This window comes from Amblyomma americanum, chromosome 7 (assembly GCF_052857255.1).
Source record: "Amblyomma americanum isolate KBUSLIRL-KWMA chromosome 7, ASM5285725v1, whole genome shotgun sequence".
In the NCBI taxonomy this organism is placed as follows: domain Eukaryota; kingdom Metazoa; phylum Arthropoda; class Arachnida; order Ixodida; family Ixodidae; genus Amblyomma; species Amblyomma americanum.
In genome coordinates, this window is record NC_135503.1 from 3,256,596 (window position 1) to 3,271,510 (window position 14,915).

The 14,915-nt window shown below is 49.2% G+C and overlaps 1 protein-coding gene and 2 long non-coding RNA genes across 5 annotated transcripts in view; 2 read left to right on the forward strand and 1 right to left on the reverse strand.

The window, feature by feature from the left end:
• The window catches only part of LOC144098283 (uncharacterized), an 854,931-nt gene that overhangs the window by 490,551 nt on the left and 349,465 nt on the right, over positions 1-14,915 (reverse strand). The gene's annotated exons all lie outside the window — the stretch shown is intronic.
• The window catches only part of LOC144098281 (nicotinamide N-methyltransferase-like), a 197,724-nt gene that overhangs the window by 37,196 nt on the left and 145,613 nt on the right, over positions 1-14,915 (forward strand). The gene's annotated exons all lie outside the window — the stretch shown is intronic.
• LOC144098275 (uncharacterized) lies at positions 4,670-9,710 on the forward strand. Its single transcript, XR_013307157.1, has 2 exons — positions 4,670-8,531; positions 8,612-9,710. It is a non-coding gene; the product is annotated as an uncharacterized LOC144098275 (long non-coding RNA).

The following is a 14,915-nucleotide window of genomic DNA, read 5'->3' on the forward strand; positions in this document are numbered from 1 at the left end:
CGATTAATGAGTGCCAAATCGTTCTTTTGCCGTGATTTCATGTCTCCCTCTGGAATGATTCCATTTCACCATATTCTCTGGAATCTCTCTCAGCGCGTGTGTGTACGAAGCATTTAGCTCCGAACACACTGCAGGAACAAAAATATGGACAGAAGCGCACTAGAGTAACACTGCCGCGGTCACGTCTTCGTAGTCATCTTGTCTCACGCGCCCTATCTATTTCAAGGTTTACGCAGTATCAATAAGCGCAACCTCGGTCTCTCAATACCCCCTGATGGCTGTGCTTGAAACAGCCACCTGCCGGGACAGTGGCGCATCACTTAACCCTTGCACAACTGCGCCAGGAGCGATATGATAACTGGCCACGATCTACGAATATAATGTAGAGAGTGACAATGGCATGGACACGTAGGCGGAACCCAGACGACAGGAAAGGAGCACTTGCGCGCGAGGGATCTCTTATGCTATCGAATTGCACTCTTAAGGGAAGGTTATGTGATCGTGAAATATCTGTGCTCTTAAGGCAGGACTTGAATGTCCCCTAAAGTTTTACCTCACTCTCAAATTACAGCGACAGCTGTTAAGTGCCCGTTCCTGGGTTTCGCGTATACGACGTAGTCGTAACAGGCGAGTGCGTTGCCAGGGGATTCACTCCAAGTGTGGTTATACCGTCCAGGGAGGAAGGTACGACGCGAGCGGAGAAGTGCGCTGCCGGCGTGTGGTTACCACCACAGGAACCGTCCGGAGGGTGGCTGCCGTGGAAGGAGGAGGCGCACCTGGGAACCGACCGGAGGATAGAGTGCAGGACGGCGTATCACGATAACCACCGCCCTGGACGTAGAAGGAGGGTGTGGCGAGAGCGGAGGAATGCATCTTCGCCCGCTTCTGCGAAATGCGCCGCCCGAGGAGGGGACCCGCTGGATACAACTCAAGAACGAAGCGGCAGATGCCCCTCGAAGGAGCCGATGGAGTCGACCGATTCGCCCCGCTTGCCGATCTTCTCAGAGCGAAATGGCAGGGCTGGTAGATGCATGGGCAATAGTCACGACTTAATCGGATTAACCGCGGCGTCATGAAAATCTAAAACAATCAGTGGACGCATTTGCCTGGAGGGAGCCATCTGCGGCTTCGTTCTTGAGTTGTATCCGATTATGGAACTGTGCTTTGGAGACTGGACTGAAAGCGACTATGTGCGAGAAGCTAAAAATGAGCTCCCCACAGAGGAGAGGTCGCTCTATTGTTCTCTACACAGCATATCATAAAGTATAAATAGCTTGACAGCTGTCGCTGAATCGCGCGCTAACCGCCGGTAACCGTGCTGTTAATTCTTTTTTTTTCACCAAACACGAACGGGCCTGAGGACAGAATGGGGAGATGGTCGCAAGCGTTGCCTTCTTTTTGCGGGCTTCCCAAACCGCGGCCGCCTGCTTCTCCTTGTTGCTTGCCGTCAGAGTCGCAAGAGCGTGTACCTTGCCTTCCGCCATTCGAAGCGACAGTCGGCCCGACGTAACGGTCAGGGCAACGACATCGACGCAATCCTCAGCAGTCGGACGATCGGAAAGCGGACGCACGAAACAAGACGTGGGTGGCACGTAGCGCGAAGACACCCCGTATTTCTACTCGTCCTCACTAGCACACATTCCCTGCGCACTGAATTCAGGCTTATCCCGATGTAGGGCTCCTTCGGCCACTCCCTGGGCGTGATGATTCCATGCATAAATCGCAGATCAGTTGAGATCGTTTCCGTTCTTTTCGATTCCCATTCTTGCAGGCGTTTCGACGCTTTCTCTCTCCTAATGTATTCTCTTATGTCAAGGTGGGCCTTGATTTCTTCTTTACGCGTGCATGTAGTTGCTGCCTTAATGCGTCTCATCATCTTATCACAAATTCCAACGCGAAGAATTTGTATTAAATCGATTACTGATTTTCCATTGGCAGGCCGAGCCTGTTCTTGCCACACCTAGAAGCTGCAATTCCAGGTCGGCATTTCGCACTACTGTGCTTTGCGCTTCGCACAAAGGACAAACAGGGTTTGGAGGTGCACCTGCCGCAATCTCCCGCACAGCTCCGCAGGTGGCGTCACAGAAAATTTATATAAGATTGTATGATGGTATGCAAAAATGCCCTATACCCACACAAGTCACAGGACCACGAAGTTTTCCAAAGCACGTAAAACCTCGGAGCCCTGCACTAGAGAGCTCTCTCTCTCTCTCTCTCTCTCTCTCTCTCTCTCTCTCTCTCTCTCTCTCTCTCTCTCTCTCTCTCTCTCTCACACACACACACACACACACACACACACACACACACACACACACACACACACACACACACACACACACACACACACACACACACACACACACACACACACACACACACACACACACACACACACACACACACACACACACACACACACACACACACGCGCGCGCGCACACACACACACACACACACACGCACACACACACACCAGAAGGCCAAAAGGATCCCAGCCGGCACAGTCTGGGACAGGCACGTATTCTTTGTTCGTGCACACAGCGATGGCACATACTTTGAGACGTAAGGCGTTCATTGTTCTAACATCATTTGCTCTCGAGACCAATGCTGCTGTCCATACCTTTCCGCTGGGAATATGGTTTGACATAAAACTAATCACGAGTCTTCGTGAGCAAACTGTCAGTAGAGGGAAAAGGCAAGCTCCTCCTGAGCTCTGAACACCGGAAATGACCGTGACACAATCCCGCTTCCTCTTCTTGAGCGCTGCCGCTTTTAGAGGTGTGCAGTTTTTTTTTTTTATCGGCGGCACACATCCGAGTCAGCGACACCGGCAACTTCTTGAAGGTGAAAGAAAATGACGCCGTAATTACACCGCCCTCCAATGGTGCGAAGGAAGGACTTCGCCCTTCCCGCGCACAAAAATAACATCTTGCGACGTTAATTGACGCAATTAAACGAGAGGCCCACTCCTCCCGTCAATGCAGTACCCGCTAGGGACAAGCACAGCGCTATGGAAATCCAGCATGCATACCCCCCCTGAGCCTCACCCTTCAGAGGTGTTGCCAAGCTGCGATTCTTCCGCCGCGGTGCGCGCAAGTCTTCAGACTGTATACACGCTACACAGCATACACGTACTTCCGCTCTCCAAGCGCGAGCCCAGGGGTGCGCCGCGTTTCCCAAATGGCTGCGAGAGCAGACCGGCGCGCATCGGATGCTCGCTGTCGTGTCCTAGGTCTCAGTTTCAGTTTGGTTCTACTTGGATTGGATTGGGCCTTGTCTATGTGCATCTGCACTTTGGATTGTCATGTGATCGTTCCATATAAAAACCCATCCCGCCATAAATAAAACGTCATTCATGTTTGGCTGAGTCTCGATCGACTCACTTCTTGCGGCCCTCCAGGCCGACACCACATTGGCGACGAGGATGGGATTTGTTAGGCCCACTGGCCTAGCGTGAGTTGGCTGTCATGAATTAGTTTAAAAGTAATGTGACGACGTCCCGTTGTCTTCGGTTCTTTTCTTCACGGCCTATTTCCAGCGGCAAATTCTACTTCTTCATCGGATGACTTCGGCGTCTGCTTGCCTCCTCCTGAGTCGTCATCGCGGACCAGGCCGCTGCCAAGGAGCCGTGTTCGCCCAGAGTACTGAAGCTATGGAAAGCGAGTGAGTGCGTTCATCACCGGCGTTTCTTAGACGCGTGAAGAGCTTTGGTGGAAATGAGCGAGGTTACATTTTGAGACGCCTCGGGTTCAGCCGGTTGAGGAGGTCGCTAAGCCTAGCGAACCGCCATTGCAGTTACCGCCATTGCGTGCAACCTGTTGCTGCGCAGACGAGGAGGAAGGAAGACCGTTGCCCGCCATTTTCTGTATCCGGCGATCGCGAGGACCAGGAGGCCGCCAACTTTCATGTTCAGTATCCAATGCGGAAGTAATGAAGAACCGCAAGTACGTTGTACTGGGTCAGCATTTTCGTTAGCAGCGATTCAGGGGGCCACTGTTGTTTTGTAGCCGGCCAGTGAGGAGGCCGGGAGGCCGCTGCCATTTCGTAACCGGCCATTGGAGGAGCCGGGAAGTTGCCGCCGTGTTCATGACCGGGAGGCCGCGTAACCGACTATTGAGGAAACCAACCGCCATATTTAGTATTGCTTCGGGAGGTCAATGCGTCATTTCTGGCGATGGCGTTTGAAAGATTAATTGAGGGATGATTGCACTAGAGAAATACAAGCTAGCAACAAGATTATCAACGGGGAAAAAAATGTCGAACGCGACGCAGGGGTTGTCCGGCGTTCAGGCACCGAGCCTTTCCTTCAGAGACCGGAACGCACGGTGGTGCCTTGGGCACAATAGATACAGACACTTGAACTTTATTCGAACTTATCTGGTGGTTCTTCAGCATCACCTGAAAGCAAGAAATCGTTGTTGATATACAACTTAGGGGACGAAGAGCGCAGAATTTATTTTGCACGTACTACGACGCAACCGGAGATTGCGTCGCTTCCAGCAGCAGCGTCCACAGAGACCGGAGACACTGCGCCAGATGTGTATCAGGCTGCAGTGACATTACTTGCCCAAGAGTGTTCCGTGTTGACAAATTTGGTTGTAGAACGACGTAAATTCTACAACAGCATGCAGCAGCCAGATGAGTCTGTCAAAGAATACATAGCCGCACTCCGAGATCTGGCAAACGTGTCCAATTTTGCGTCCCCAGATGAAGCAATAAGAGACAGGTTCGTGACTGGCGTCTCATCAATATGTGTTCGTGAATGCCTTTTGTTACAAGGATCCGATATCTCCTTCTCTACAGCATCGAATATTGATTTGCTATATGAGCAAACGGCTCGCGACGCTCAAGAAGTCGAAGCACCAATACAAGAACTTCGTTCACAGCGCCAGGCAACGCCATCGTTGCCACGAGTTCCTTCACAAATTAAAAAAGTTTCATTTTTTTCGCCAAGCTCGTCCCCGACGTTGAGAAAACATACCTCCGTTTCAAGACGCCCGTTCTTCAAGACGTCCGTGGCAACAATGCATCGTAACACCGTCTACGAGTAGACGCAACTTCAGCAGCGTTGCTACCAGCGTTCCGAATGAACGCAACTTTTCCGACAATGTTCCGTCAATGAACGCGAACAGACGTGCAACGCGCATAATGCCACACTGCTACTGCTACAGATGTGGATCGGATCGTCATATTACGTCGGCATCTACATGTCCTGCACAGAGAAAAAAAAGTGTTTTCATTGTGGACGAGTTGGACTTTTCAGTCAGTTTGCAATCGTCGTCGACCTCCTGTGAGAGCAGTACAAGAGTACTTGCCTGAAGAAGAGGATGAAACTACTTTACATGTGGCGGAAGAATAGACTTCTACTCTTTGTGTTATAAATATGCAAGAGCGGAATAGAATACATATTCAGTTGAAAGTGGCTGGAACAAATATTACATTTCTCGTTGATTCAGGATCAGCAGTATCTATTATTGACTATAATACTTTCGTACGCATGTTACCACATGTCAAGACCCTGGAGGCACCTCGTATTACACTTCTGGACTATTCCCAACGTCCTATCAAGGTACGTGGTTGCTTAATGGCAATGACCAAATTCAAGGAAAGAAAAGCCTCCATATCTTTCTTCATTGTTCAGGAAGGAACTATACCCTTATCGGCCTGGATGCAATTCGGGCACTTGACTTGTGCAATGTGGGGACAACACTGACAACTGTGTCTTCACACGACTGCAAAACCATATACAAACCAACTTCTTTCCGCAGTCGCTAAAGAATTTCCAGCCCTCTTCTCGAAAGAGTTGGGATTAGCCAAAGGCTACCAACATAAAGTGATAATTCGCACAACAGTGCAACCTGCGGTAGCTAAGTTGCGTCGACTACCGTTCGCTATCCGCCCTAAAGTAACCGAAGAACTCCAGCGCTCAGAAGAGCAAGACATCATTGAAAGAACTGATGCTTCGGAATGTGTTTCACCCATTGTTGTTGTACAGAAGCCGAATGGGAAAATCCGCCTTTGCGTTGACCTGCCCGAGGTCACTAAGCGGTCATTCAGGATGTTTTCCCACTTCCTCATAGAGGAAGAATTGCTCCACACTCTGGTAGGGGCAACTCATTTTTCGAAGTTAGACTTCGCGTCGGCATACCACCAAATTACACTGCATCGAGATAGTCGTGACCTTGCAGCCTTCATTACACGCGAAGTTCTATTTCGTTTCAAGCGTATGTGTTTTCGGGTTGGCTTCGCCTCCTTCAGCATTTCAGAAAATCATGCCACTGATTTTGAAAGGTTGTGAAGGAGTATTGTTCTATAGTGATGACATCATTGTCTTTGGCAGGTTCGAAAAGGAACAAAATTTCAATCGTCTTCAGGTACTTAAGCGCATTCAAGATGCAGGACATAAGTTGAATGATAAGTGCGTGTTCGCTGTACAAGAACTCACTTTCCTTGGTCATAAGATTACACCACAAGGTATTTTTCCAGTTAATGATGCAGTTGAGTCTGTTATCAAAACTCCAATACCGCAGAATGCTGTAGAATTGAAATCATTCGTGGGCCTTGCTGAATATTATGCAAAGTTTCTGCCACACTTGGCTACAGTTGTGGAGCCTATGAGAACGCTTCTTCGAAAAGACCATCCGTTTACATGGTCGAAACAAGCACATGAAAGTTTCAGCAATGTGAAACGTCTTCTTACATCTGCACCTGTCCTTCATATGCTTCCCACCATAGTGTCAACTGACGCTTCAGACGTAGGGCTGGAGCTGTGCTCCAGCAGGACTCCGGACTATTGACTTCGCATCTCGGACACTGTCGGAGAGAAGGCATTCGGGGGGGAAGAGAAGCTTTAGCATGCATGTGGGCATGTGAGCGACGGCATGTGTGTCTATGGGGTCGTCCGTTCACACTTCGAACTGACCACCAGACACTTGTTTCATTACTTTCGAAGCAAGTTACAGGTCGCCGACCACTTCGCATTTCACGATGGTACAACCGGTTATTGTGTTAAAACTTTGTCATTGAGTATCACAAGGAATCTCATAACCATGTAGCAGATGCATTATCAAGACTTCCTATGCCTAATCAAGGCATCGAAAGGGAAAGCCAAAAATAGGTGGTTGCATTCATTGAGTCAACTTGCGTCACGAGTGCATTTAATTTAAGGCTGCATTGGCGGAAGATAGTTGCATTCAGCGGGTCCAAAACTTTGTCCTTTCAGCCTGGCCAGCGTCACATCAAATATCAAATGATCTTAAACATTTCTTCAATGTGAAAGAGCTTTCTATCATTGATGACTTGCTGTATCGCGCAGATCGTATTCTAGTTCCAGCCTCGGTGACAGAACAGTTGACTGAAACAGCACACGAGTCACATCCTGGTATAGTTCGCACTAAAGCGAGGCTGAGAAAGAAATATTGGTCGCCAGCTATGGACCGACAAATAGAACAACAGATAAGGAACTGTACAATCTGCATCGAGGCATATAAGACTGTGAAAATATCTGTATCACCTTTAAATCCTGTTCCTTTTTCAGAGAAGCCTTGGCAAAAGTTGGCAATAGACATAGTCGGCCAGTTTGAGCGAGTGCCTCCACATTGCCGCTATGCCATCACTTTAGTTGATTATTTTTTTAAATGGCCTGAGGTGAAGATGACAGATAATGTAACTACAGATATTACAGATTTCTTACTCGATGTTTTTGCCCATGAAGGCTATCCAGAAGAGATAGTATCCGATCAAGGCCCTCAGTTCATGTCAAAGGAATTTAAGCAATTTCTGAGTAACAGGGTTATCAACTCATTCTTCGATATATCACCCACAGGCCAACGGACAAATCTAAAGATTTAACAGAACTTTCAAGTCTTTTGTTCAACTGTCATCGTTGAAACGTCGGCCTTTGAAAACCGCAATTGCACAGTATTTGGGCATATATAGATCTACACCTCATGCCACAACAGGGTTGGCACCGGCAGTTCTTCATGGCAGATTCCATCGTACAAAGCTAAATATTGAGGGATTTCCTTCATTTCCGTCATTATTTGCTCAGAATTCATATCTAGCTATTCAAGATTTGAGGAAAAGGATGGAGAAGAAACAGATGATGATGAAAGAATGCACAGATAACAAACGTGGAACACGACCACCCAGAATTCAGCCTTTGTCAAAGTTCGTAAACCCCTAATTCAGTTCAAAGGATACAGACGTTTCTCCGCGCCACGGGAGGTCATTCAACAACATGGTCCAGCATCATACCGCCTAGATGATGGCAAGCTATGGAATGCTTCCAAGCTGGCAGAGGTACCCAGACAACTGAATCAGGAAAAGGATGACATTTTGATTTATTTCAGTTACCTTTTCCCTATGATTCTAAAAGCTATGCACAGGATCAAGGCTCGGCTGGCCCAGTGTTGCCTCGGCAGCCTCCTGATACATCATCGCTATCTCACTCTTCAGGAGCTAGAACTCGCTTCACCATTTCTCCACGGCCACCAGCTGGACAATACATGTCGTCCCACCTCCACAGCGAGGTGAGCGATTTACCTGTGAATGGGTGTGATGTGCCTTCTGGCACAAGTTCTCAGCGTTGAAGTGATTTATCTGTGGGCAGGCAGGATGTGCCTCCTGCCTTTCGTGCCCAGTGTTCAGTGCTGCCTGCTGAAAGTGGGCCAGCCTCAGCTGTTCCGCCTAGGAACAGACGCCGACGGCAGCCTTCGGGACCTGGACTGAGGACGTCTGCTCAAGAATCCAGTTTGGCACCGGAGTGACCGAGAAGGAACACTCGCAAGCCATACTGGTTTAAGGACTATGTGTCCCAATAACTTGTCTTGCATTCTTCTCCCTTGTTTAAGAAGGGACATTCCATTTTTTCAAGTCTTTGCGTAGCATAGTTCATGAAATGCAACCGGGTATTTTACATGCCTTTCAATGTCATTTATGTTGTTCGCAGTTTCTCCTTCCGAGTAGCTATTGTATGGAAAGTGAATGTGATATATTTCAGTCCATAATATTATACTGACATTATGATGTGAAATGCTTCAATATTTCTGATACTTTCATTGTGTTTTCAAGGTTATTCAGTATAATATTATAAGGTTGCATTTCTTAATAAGAACATTCTTCTAAGTGACATTCTAACATGACTATGATAATGCTCTAGTGTTCAGAAATGAGTACGATTTTTCAGGCTACTATGTATATTTCCTTTTCTTCGTGTAGACAGATGCACTTGGTGCTGTTTCATGTTAGACATTATATGTCATTTCAGTCAGAGTAGTGTGACTTCTTTAGAAGGTGACTTGCTGTTCTTTTGTATGTTTATTCCGGTTTAGTAGAATTGGCCGACGTTCATGTGTGTATATTCCGGTTGGACCCTTAGTTTTCATTGAGCAGGATATTTCTTCCGGCCAATTAAAGCTAGCCGATGTTCTACAGTTATTTCATAGAGATAGCAAGAAGGAGGAGCATTTTATAAGATATCATTCTAATTGAATGAATGATTCACTGCTCATCGGGACGCCCATCAGCAGATTCCCTGGGGACGCCCAGGGAATAGACAATTCATCCAAACCTTAATTATATCACGTGAGCTCCAGTATCTGACGTTACCAGCAGCCTTCAGTGACGCTGCCCTAGCAGCATGTGTTGAGCATTTTTGACGATTTCAGCTTGCCATGCATTTAAGACCCCTCATTATTTATAAAGAAAAAGGGGAGAAGATATATTTCGGATGGGTATATTCATTGTTTTCTACGAAGTCTTCATTATTCTTTTCAGATATTGAGATGTTTCAGATATTCAGTGGCTTAATGAAGTGCATTGTTTTGAAAAAGTGTGAAATGTTATTTTTTGATGAAGAGTGAAGTGTTCACTCATTGTTCTTTCGGGATGAGGTATGAAATTTTGTTTTCGGATTTAAAGCTTACATAGGACTAAGATAATTTCTGTGTTCAGATACGTGTTCATGTTGTATTTGTATAACTTGGTATTCAAAATTTTCCATTCAATTTCAATTTTTCACCAATGTTTGATTTTCCCTGAAGGGAGAATGTTTTGTCCTATGTTTGAGTTTCAGTTTGGTTCTACTTGGATTGGATTTGGCCTTGTCTATGTTCAACTGTACTTTGGATTGTCATGTGATCGTTCCATATAAAAACACATCCTGCCATTAATAAAACGTCATTCGTCACACACGCGCTGCTCGGCTCCTGCCCCGACGCGCTTTCTCTGGCGGAGTCCCTCGAATACGAAGAGTGCAGGTATGCGCACCGCATGCGCCTTCCGTTGCGCACGAACACGTCTTTCGGAACCACGCATGCAGGAAGCGAGCGTTGCGCTTTCTCTGGCGGAGTCCCTCGAATACGAAGAGTGCAGGTATGCGCACCGCATGCGCCTTCCGTTGCGCACGAACACGTCTTTCGGAACCACGCATGCAGGAAGCGAGCGTTTTGATTGGAGGTGCTTCGGGATTCTGCGGGTTGCATTCGTCTGACGGCCCCTGAGCGGCCGTACTACGAACGCAGGAAAAAATAGGGCGGTTATCTTATTGGCTTGGTTTACTGGGTTTAACATCGCAAAGCGACTCAGGCTATCGGGAGGCCGCTTGGGGACAGGACGTGAGCCACTAGCATTTCGCCTCTAACGAAATGAGGCCACAGCGACCGGGATCAACCCTGCGGCCAGGATCAAACCCGCGGCTGCTGACCCGCCGGTCAGCACCCGAGCGCCTCAATCACTGAGATACCTCGGCAGTTCCGGTCTGCTGAGTCACGCGTGGTGTTTCGAGGAGTATGGGTACCGAATTTTTGGCGGCGCGTTTTCTGGTTTTGGTATGATGCGTCAGGCATACCTGCTATCGGGGACAGAAGTGCCCTTCGAGCATACGCAAAGAACGTGTCGCTAGTATCGCCGAGGCCATTCCTGATAGAAGGGGGCGGTCGTCAGAAAATGTCGCCGGAGCGTTGTTCCAAACCTTCGGCTTTACACGAGAAGCAACGCTGCTGGGAAAATCCAACAAGAAATGCAGGCTGTTGACGCCCTAACAGAATGGCAACGTACTACGCACGCCTTGAGGAGCAGCAGCTTGTCCACTCATCGTGTCCGCTGCTTCTCACACTAAGTGCAAGGGAGGCAGAGCAGACGCCTGCAGAAGAGAGCCCCTGGGGGCCCGAAATGGACGTGCGCCAATCTCGGACCACTATAGGTGACTCTGGTGACGCAATGATGTCACGTCCGGGGCACTTGTGTCCCCGACAGCACATGCATTACCGAGTGGCATTCGTCTGAATGGTCAGTAATCCACAACTGAATTTCTTCTCCCACGTTATCTCGGTTTCAGCAGCCGAACTGTAGTTATGACGTCAAAATTCGGTACAGGTTATGTGAGAGCTGCCAACCTATACGAAATATTGAACACGCCGACCACCTCAACGTGGCGCTAAGGAATAGGCTGTCGCAAAAGATCGCCACGGAAATGGGTGTACGACATCATGAGTCGCCCCCGTACACAGTCGGTATGTAATGTTTTTATTTCTTTTACTGAAACCTTTGAGCTAAGGGGGCTTTCGAACTTGCCCTTGCGACGCATTTTACTTTGTTACGATTCCCTGCGCAGGAGTCTGGAAGGCGCTGTTTGTAAATAAGCGCCGGACGTTTCGAAATGAACGTAAAAATTTAGAGCGACGAGGAGCGGCCGGGGAGCCACGCAAAGCCCGCTGGGGGGGAGAGGATGCGCGTATTGTCCGCCGCATTCGTGTGAATGCTCGACGTCCGGACCGACTCGCGAAGGCTTGGTCACGTGTCACAATAGCCCCGCTCTTCTGAACCCACCTATAACCGCGTGTTTGCCAACACGTGTTCCACATTGTCCAACGGCATTCTCAGGTTCGACTCGAAATCGCCGATCGCATTGGTCAAACTTCCATGTCCTTTGTTTTGAGTGCTTGCATGGAAAAACAAAGCGGTACAAAAGAGAATACGCAGCCTTTCCTCCTCGTGCACAGCGTGCGACCAAACCAGACGGTGGTCGTTAGCGGGCTCGTTTCTTGCTCAGGAGGAAGTCAACGACGAACTCCGATTAATTGCTGCCCGGCGGTGCACTTCACGGACTGAACGGACCGGTCGGCCCAAGCGACCGCTCACGCCTTTCGCCCTTGGCGAAGGAGGAAAGGGGGCTGCACGACGCACGCACAGCAGGCGAGAGAGGGTGGTGCGCTGCCGTGCCCTCAAGTTCACCGCTAGACTGCCTCGCCATCCGCTCTGACGAAACGAGTCCGGAGGCCGCCGGGGTTCAGTTCGATGTCTTGGGCTCAATCCCGAAGAGATGGCCTCCTGTGCAGCGGCATTTCGGTCCAAGCCGGATGCAGTTATGGTGCCTTCGTCTCTGTGTCATTTGTTGCGCTCCTAATTTTATGTCATGCACCAGCTGGGCCAAAGCGTCTCAGGCTATGAGGGACGCCGCAGTGAAGGGCTCCGGAAATTTCAACGACCACCTGGGGTTCTTTAACGTGCACTGACATCGCACAGCACACGGGCCTCTAGAATTTCGCCTCCATCGAAATTCCACCGCCGCGCCCGGAATCGAACCCGCGTCTTTCGGGTCAGCAGCCAAACGCCACAACCACTCAGACACCGCGGCGGGTCTTAACCAGAGAAGTGTACTGTCTTTGCCAAAACTTACCATACAACGAAGTTTATTTCTTAGCCGTGTAATGGAGCACCTACGGCAGCCCTTACACTCTAAATATGTGCGAAGCAAGGAGAAAGCTTGCCCTCAGCTTTCGAGACCTTTAGATTCGTATGAGCGCCGTAATGACTCCGCTCAGACACAAACCCCGTTGTCTGATTACTTTTGCCAAAGACGGTACTGGTGCACTTGAGAAGTTCAGTGTGTTCGAGAAGTGCAACTCTAGCTATAGCATCGGCGAAATGTGGGATACATCGTTTACCGAGATGTCTGTCGGTACTGTTTTGGACGGATGTCGGGAACCCATGTCGAGCCAACGTCGGTTCTGCATGTCGGGCCTGCGCCGGCCGCATGTCAGGGCCCGACGGGCTACATATCTGCACTACGCTAGGGAAAACGTAAGCAGGTCACATGAAGTCCACGAAACGCACGGTAGCCCAAGTGGGTTTCGTGATGCTGTGGGCAGCCCATGTCTGATGTACTAAAAGGCCCCTATGTCAGGCCGATGTTTCCTGGTGAGTGCGACTTCGGGCTGATGCAGACAGTTTACTAACTCCAGTAGTCGTAGTAGTAGTAGTAGTAGTAGTAGTAGTAGTAGTAGTAGTAGTAGTAGTAGTAGTAATAATAATAATAATAATGATTGGTTTTGGGAAAGGAAATGACGGAGAATCTGTCTCATATATTGTTGGACACCTGAACCGCGCCGTAAGGGAAGGGATAAAGGAGGGAGTGAAAGAAAAAAGGAAGAAAGGGGTGCCGTAGTGGAGGACTCCGGAATAATTTCGACCACCTGGGGAATCTGCACCACATGAGACCTAGGGTGGGTTCTATGTCGGATTGAAGTGGGCAATTCTCTCGTCCATGGTGCGTCCACATAGGACGCTGTAGTTATTCTCGACGTGTGCTGTTTTTACAGCGAAAGCTTTACTGGCCGCGAACTGGCGATTTCGCCGTGGCGGTGCTCCAAGGAGGCACATGACGCCATAACGCGCGCCTCGCCGCGGAGATGAACTGGTCTGGTCGGGCCGGCGGCGGCTGGCGCACTCGGCGCGAAATAGATGTTGAATTCCAATGGCAGATCCGGATCAAGTTTTTCTGCTCTGTTGGAAGCAATCGTATTCCAATGGCAAAATGGGAGTGCGGGTTGTCTGTTCCAATGGCAGATCGGGATCAGACGACGATCCCGGATCGCTCCATGGAGCAGCGATATTTGCTCCGCCGAAATCGGCAGATTTGACCGGAACCCCGCGCGACGTTTTACTTTCCCGCGTCTGCTTCCGGTCATGACCGGCTGCATCCTTCCTGTCGTCGCTACGCGGTGATCCGGGCAACGTACAAGCAGTATTTTTTACTTTTTTTAAATTGAATTCTCCCAAATGTAATTATTTTTCGTTTTGTTTGCGTCCGCACAAGTTAAAACAAAAAAATTTTCTTAACAGGATGTCAATTCCATCTCGGTCAATTCTTTGTGACCGCTTTTTAGACCAAAATCGTTGACATGTTTGAACCTCCCGCGCTTTCTGACGTAAGACGACGTGTACTCTCTAAGCCTAGCAGCTTTGTAAATAAGGAAGCAATCTGAAAATTTGGCGCGTTTCATCACTAGAATTTTGTGGTACGGGCATGATCACACAAAGCGAAAGCTTCGTACGCCTTTTGTTTGCCGTGAACGTGAGAGACAGAGTGGCGACAAGGACGAATCGCTGGTGAAGCGAGAGGCCGCACTTCGATGGGCGCCGCCATGTTGCCTGAACTTGGAGCTATTCTTGCGCTGAAGTGCCCTCGCGGGAGCGCATGCATTACATTGGTAAAATGAGAGGGAGTGATCTCCGCCTGAAATACGCGCTCCGCTTGTGATCCGGCGGAGCGCTCTCGATCTGCCATTGGAATTCAACAAGAGACATGCTCCAAGTCTCCGTTAGTGCGGTCAGAGTGCACCGAAGCCACCGAACGCGTCGGCGGTCAAGCGCAGTTGGAGTATAGAGGGTCTCGCTTTGGCCGACGTGACGTCGCCGTGCAGCGCGCGCGCGTTACGCCAAAGTATAAAGAGAGCCTGCGCTTAACCGCTAACCAACGTATTCGGTGGCGCCATCTATGGGAGCCACTGTAGCCCCCCGCACACTCACTGAATAAAAAAAAAAAAACTCTGCCGCTCCGCCACGACGGCTGAAGCTTTAACCATGAAAAAAGGCGCATCTAGTGAATGCACTCTTCCGATGCAGAAGTCTCC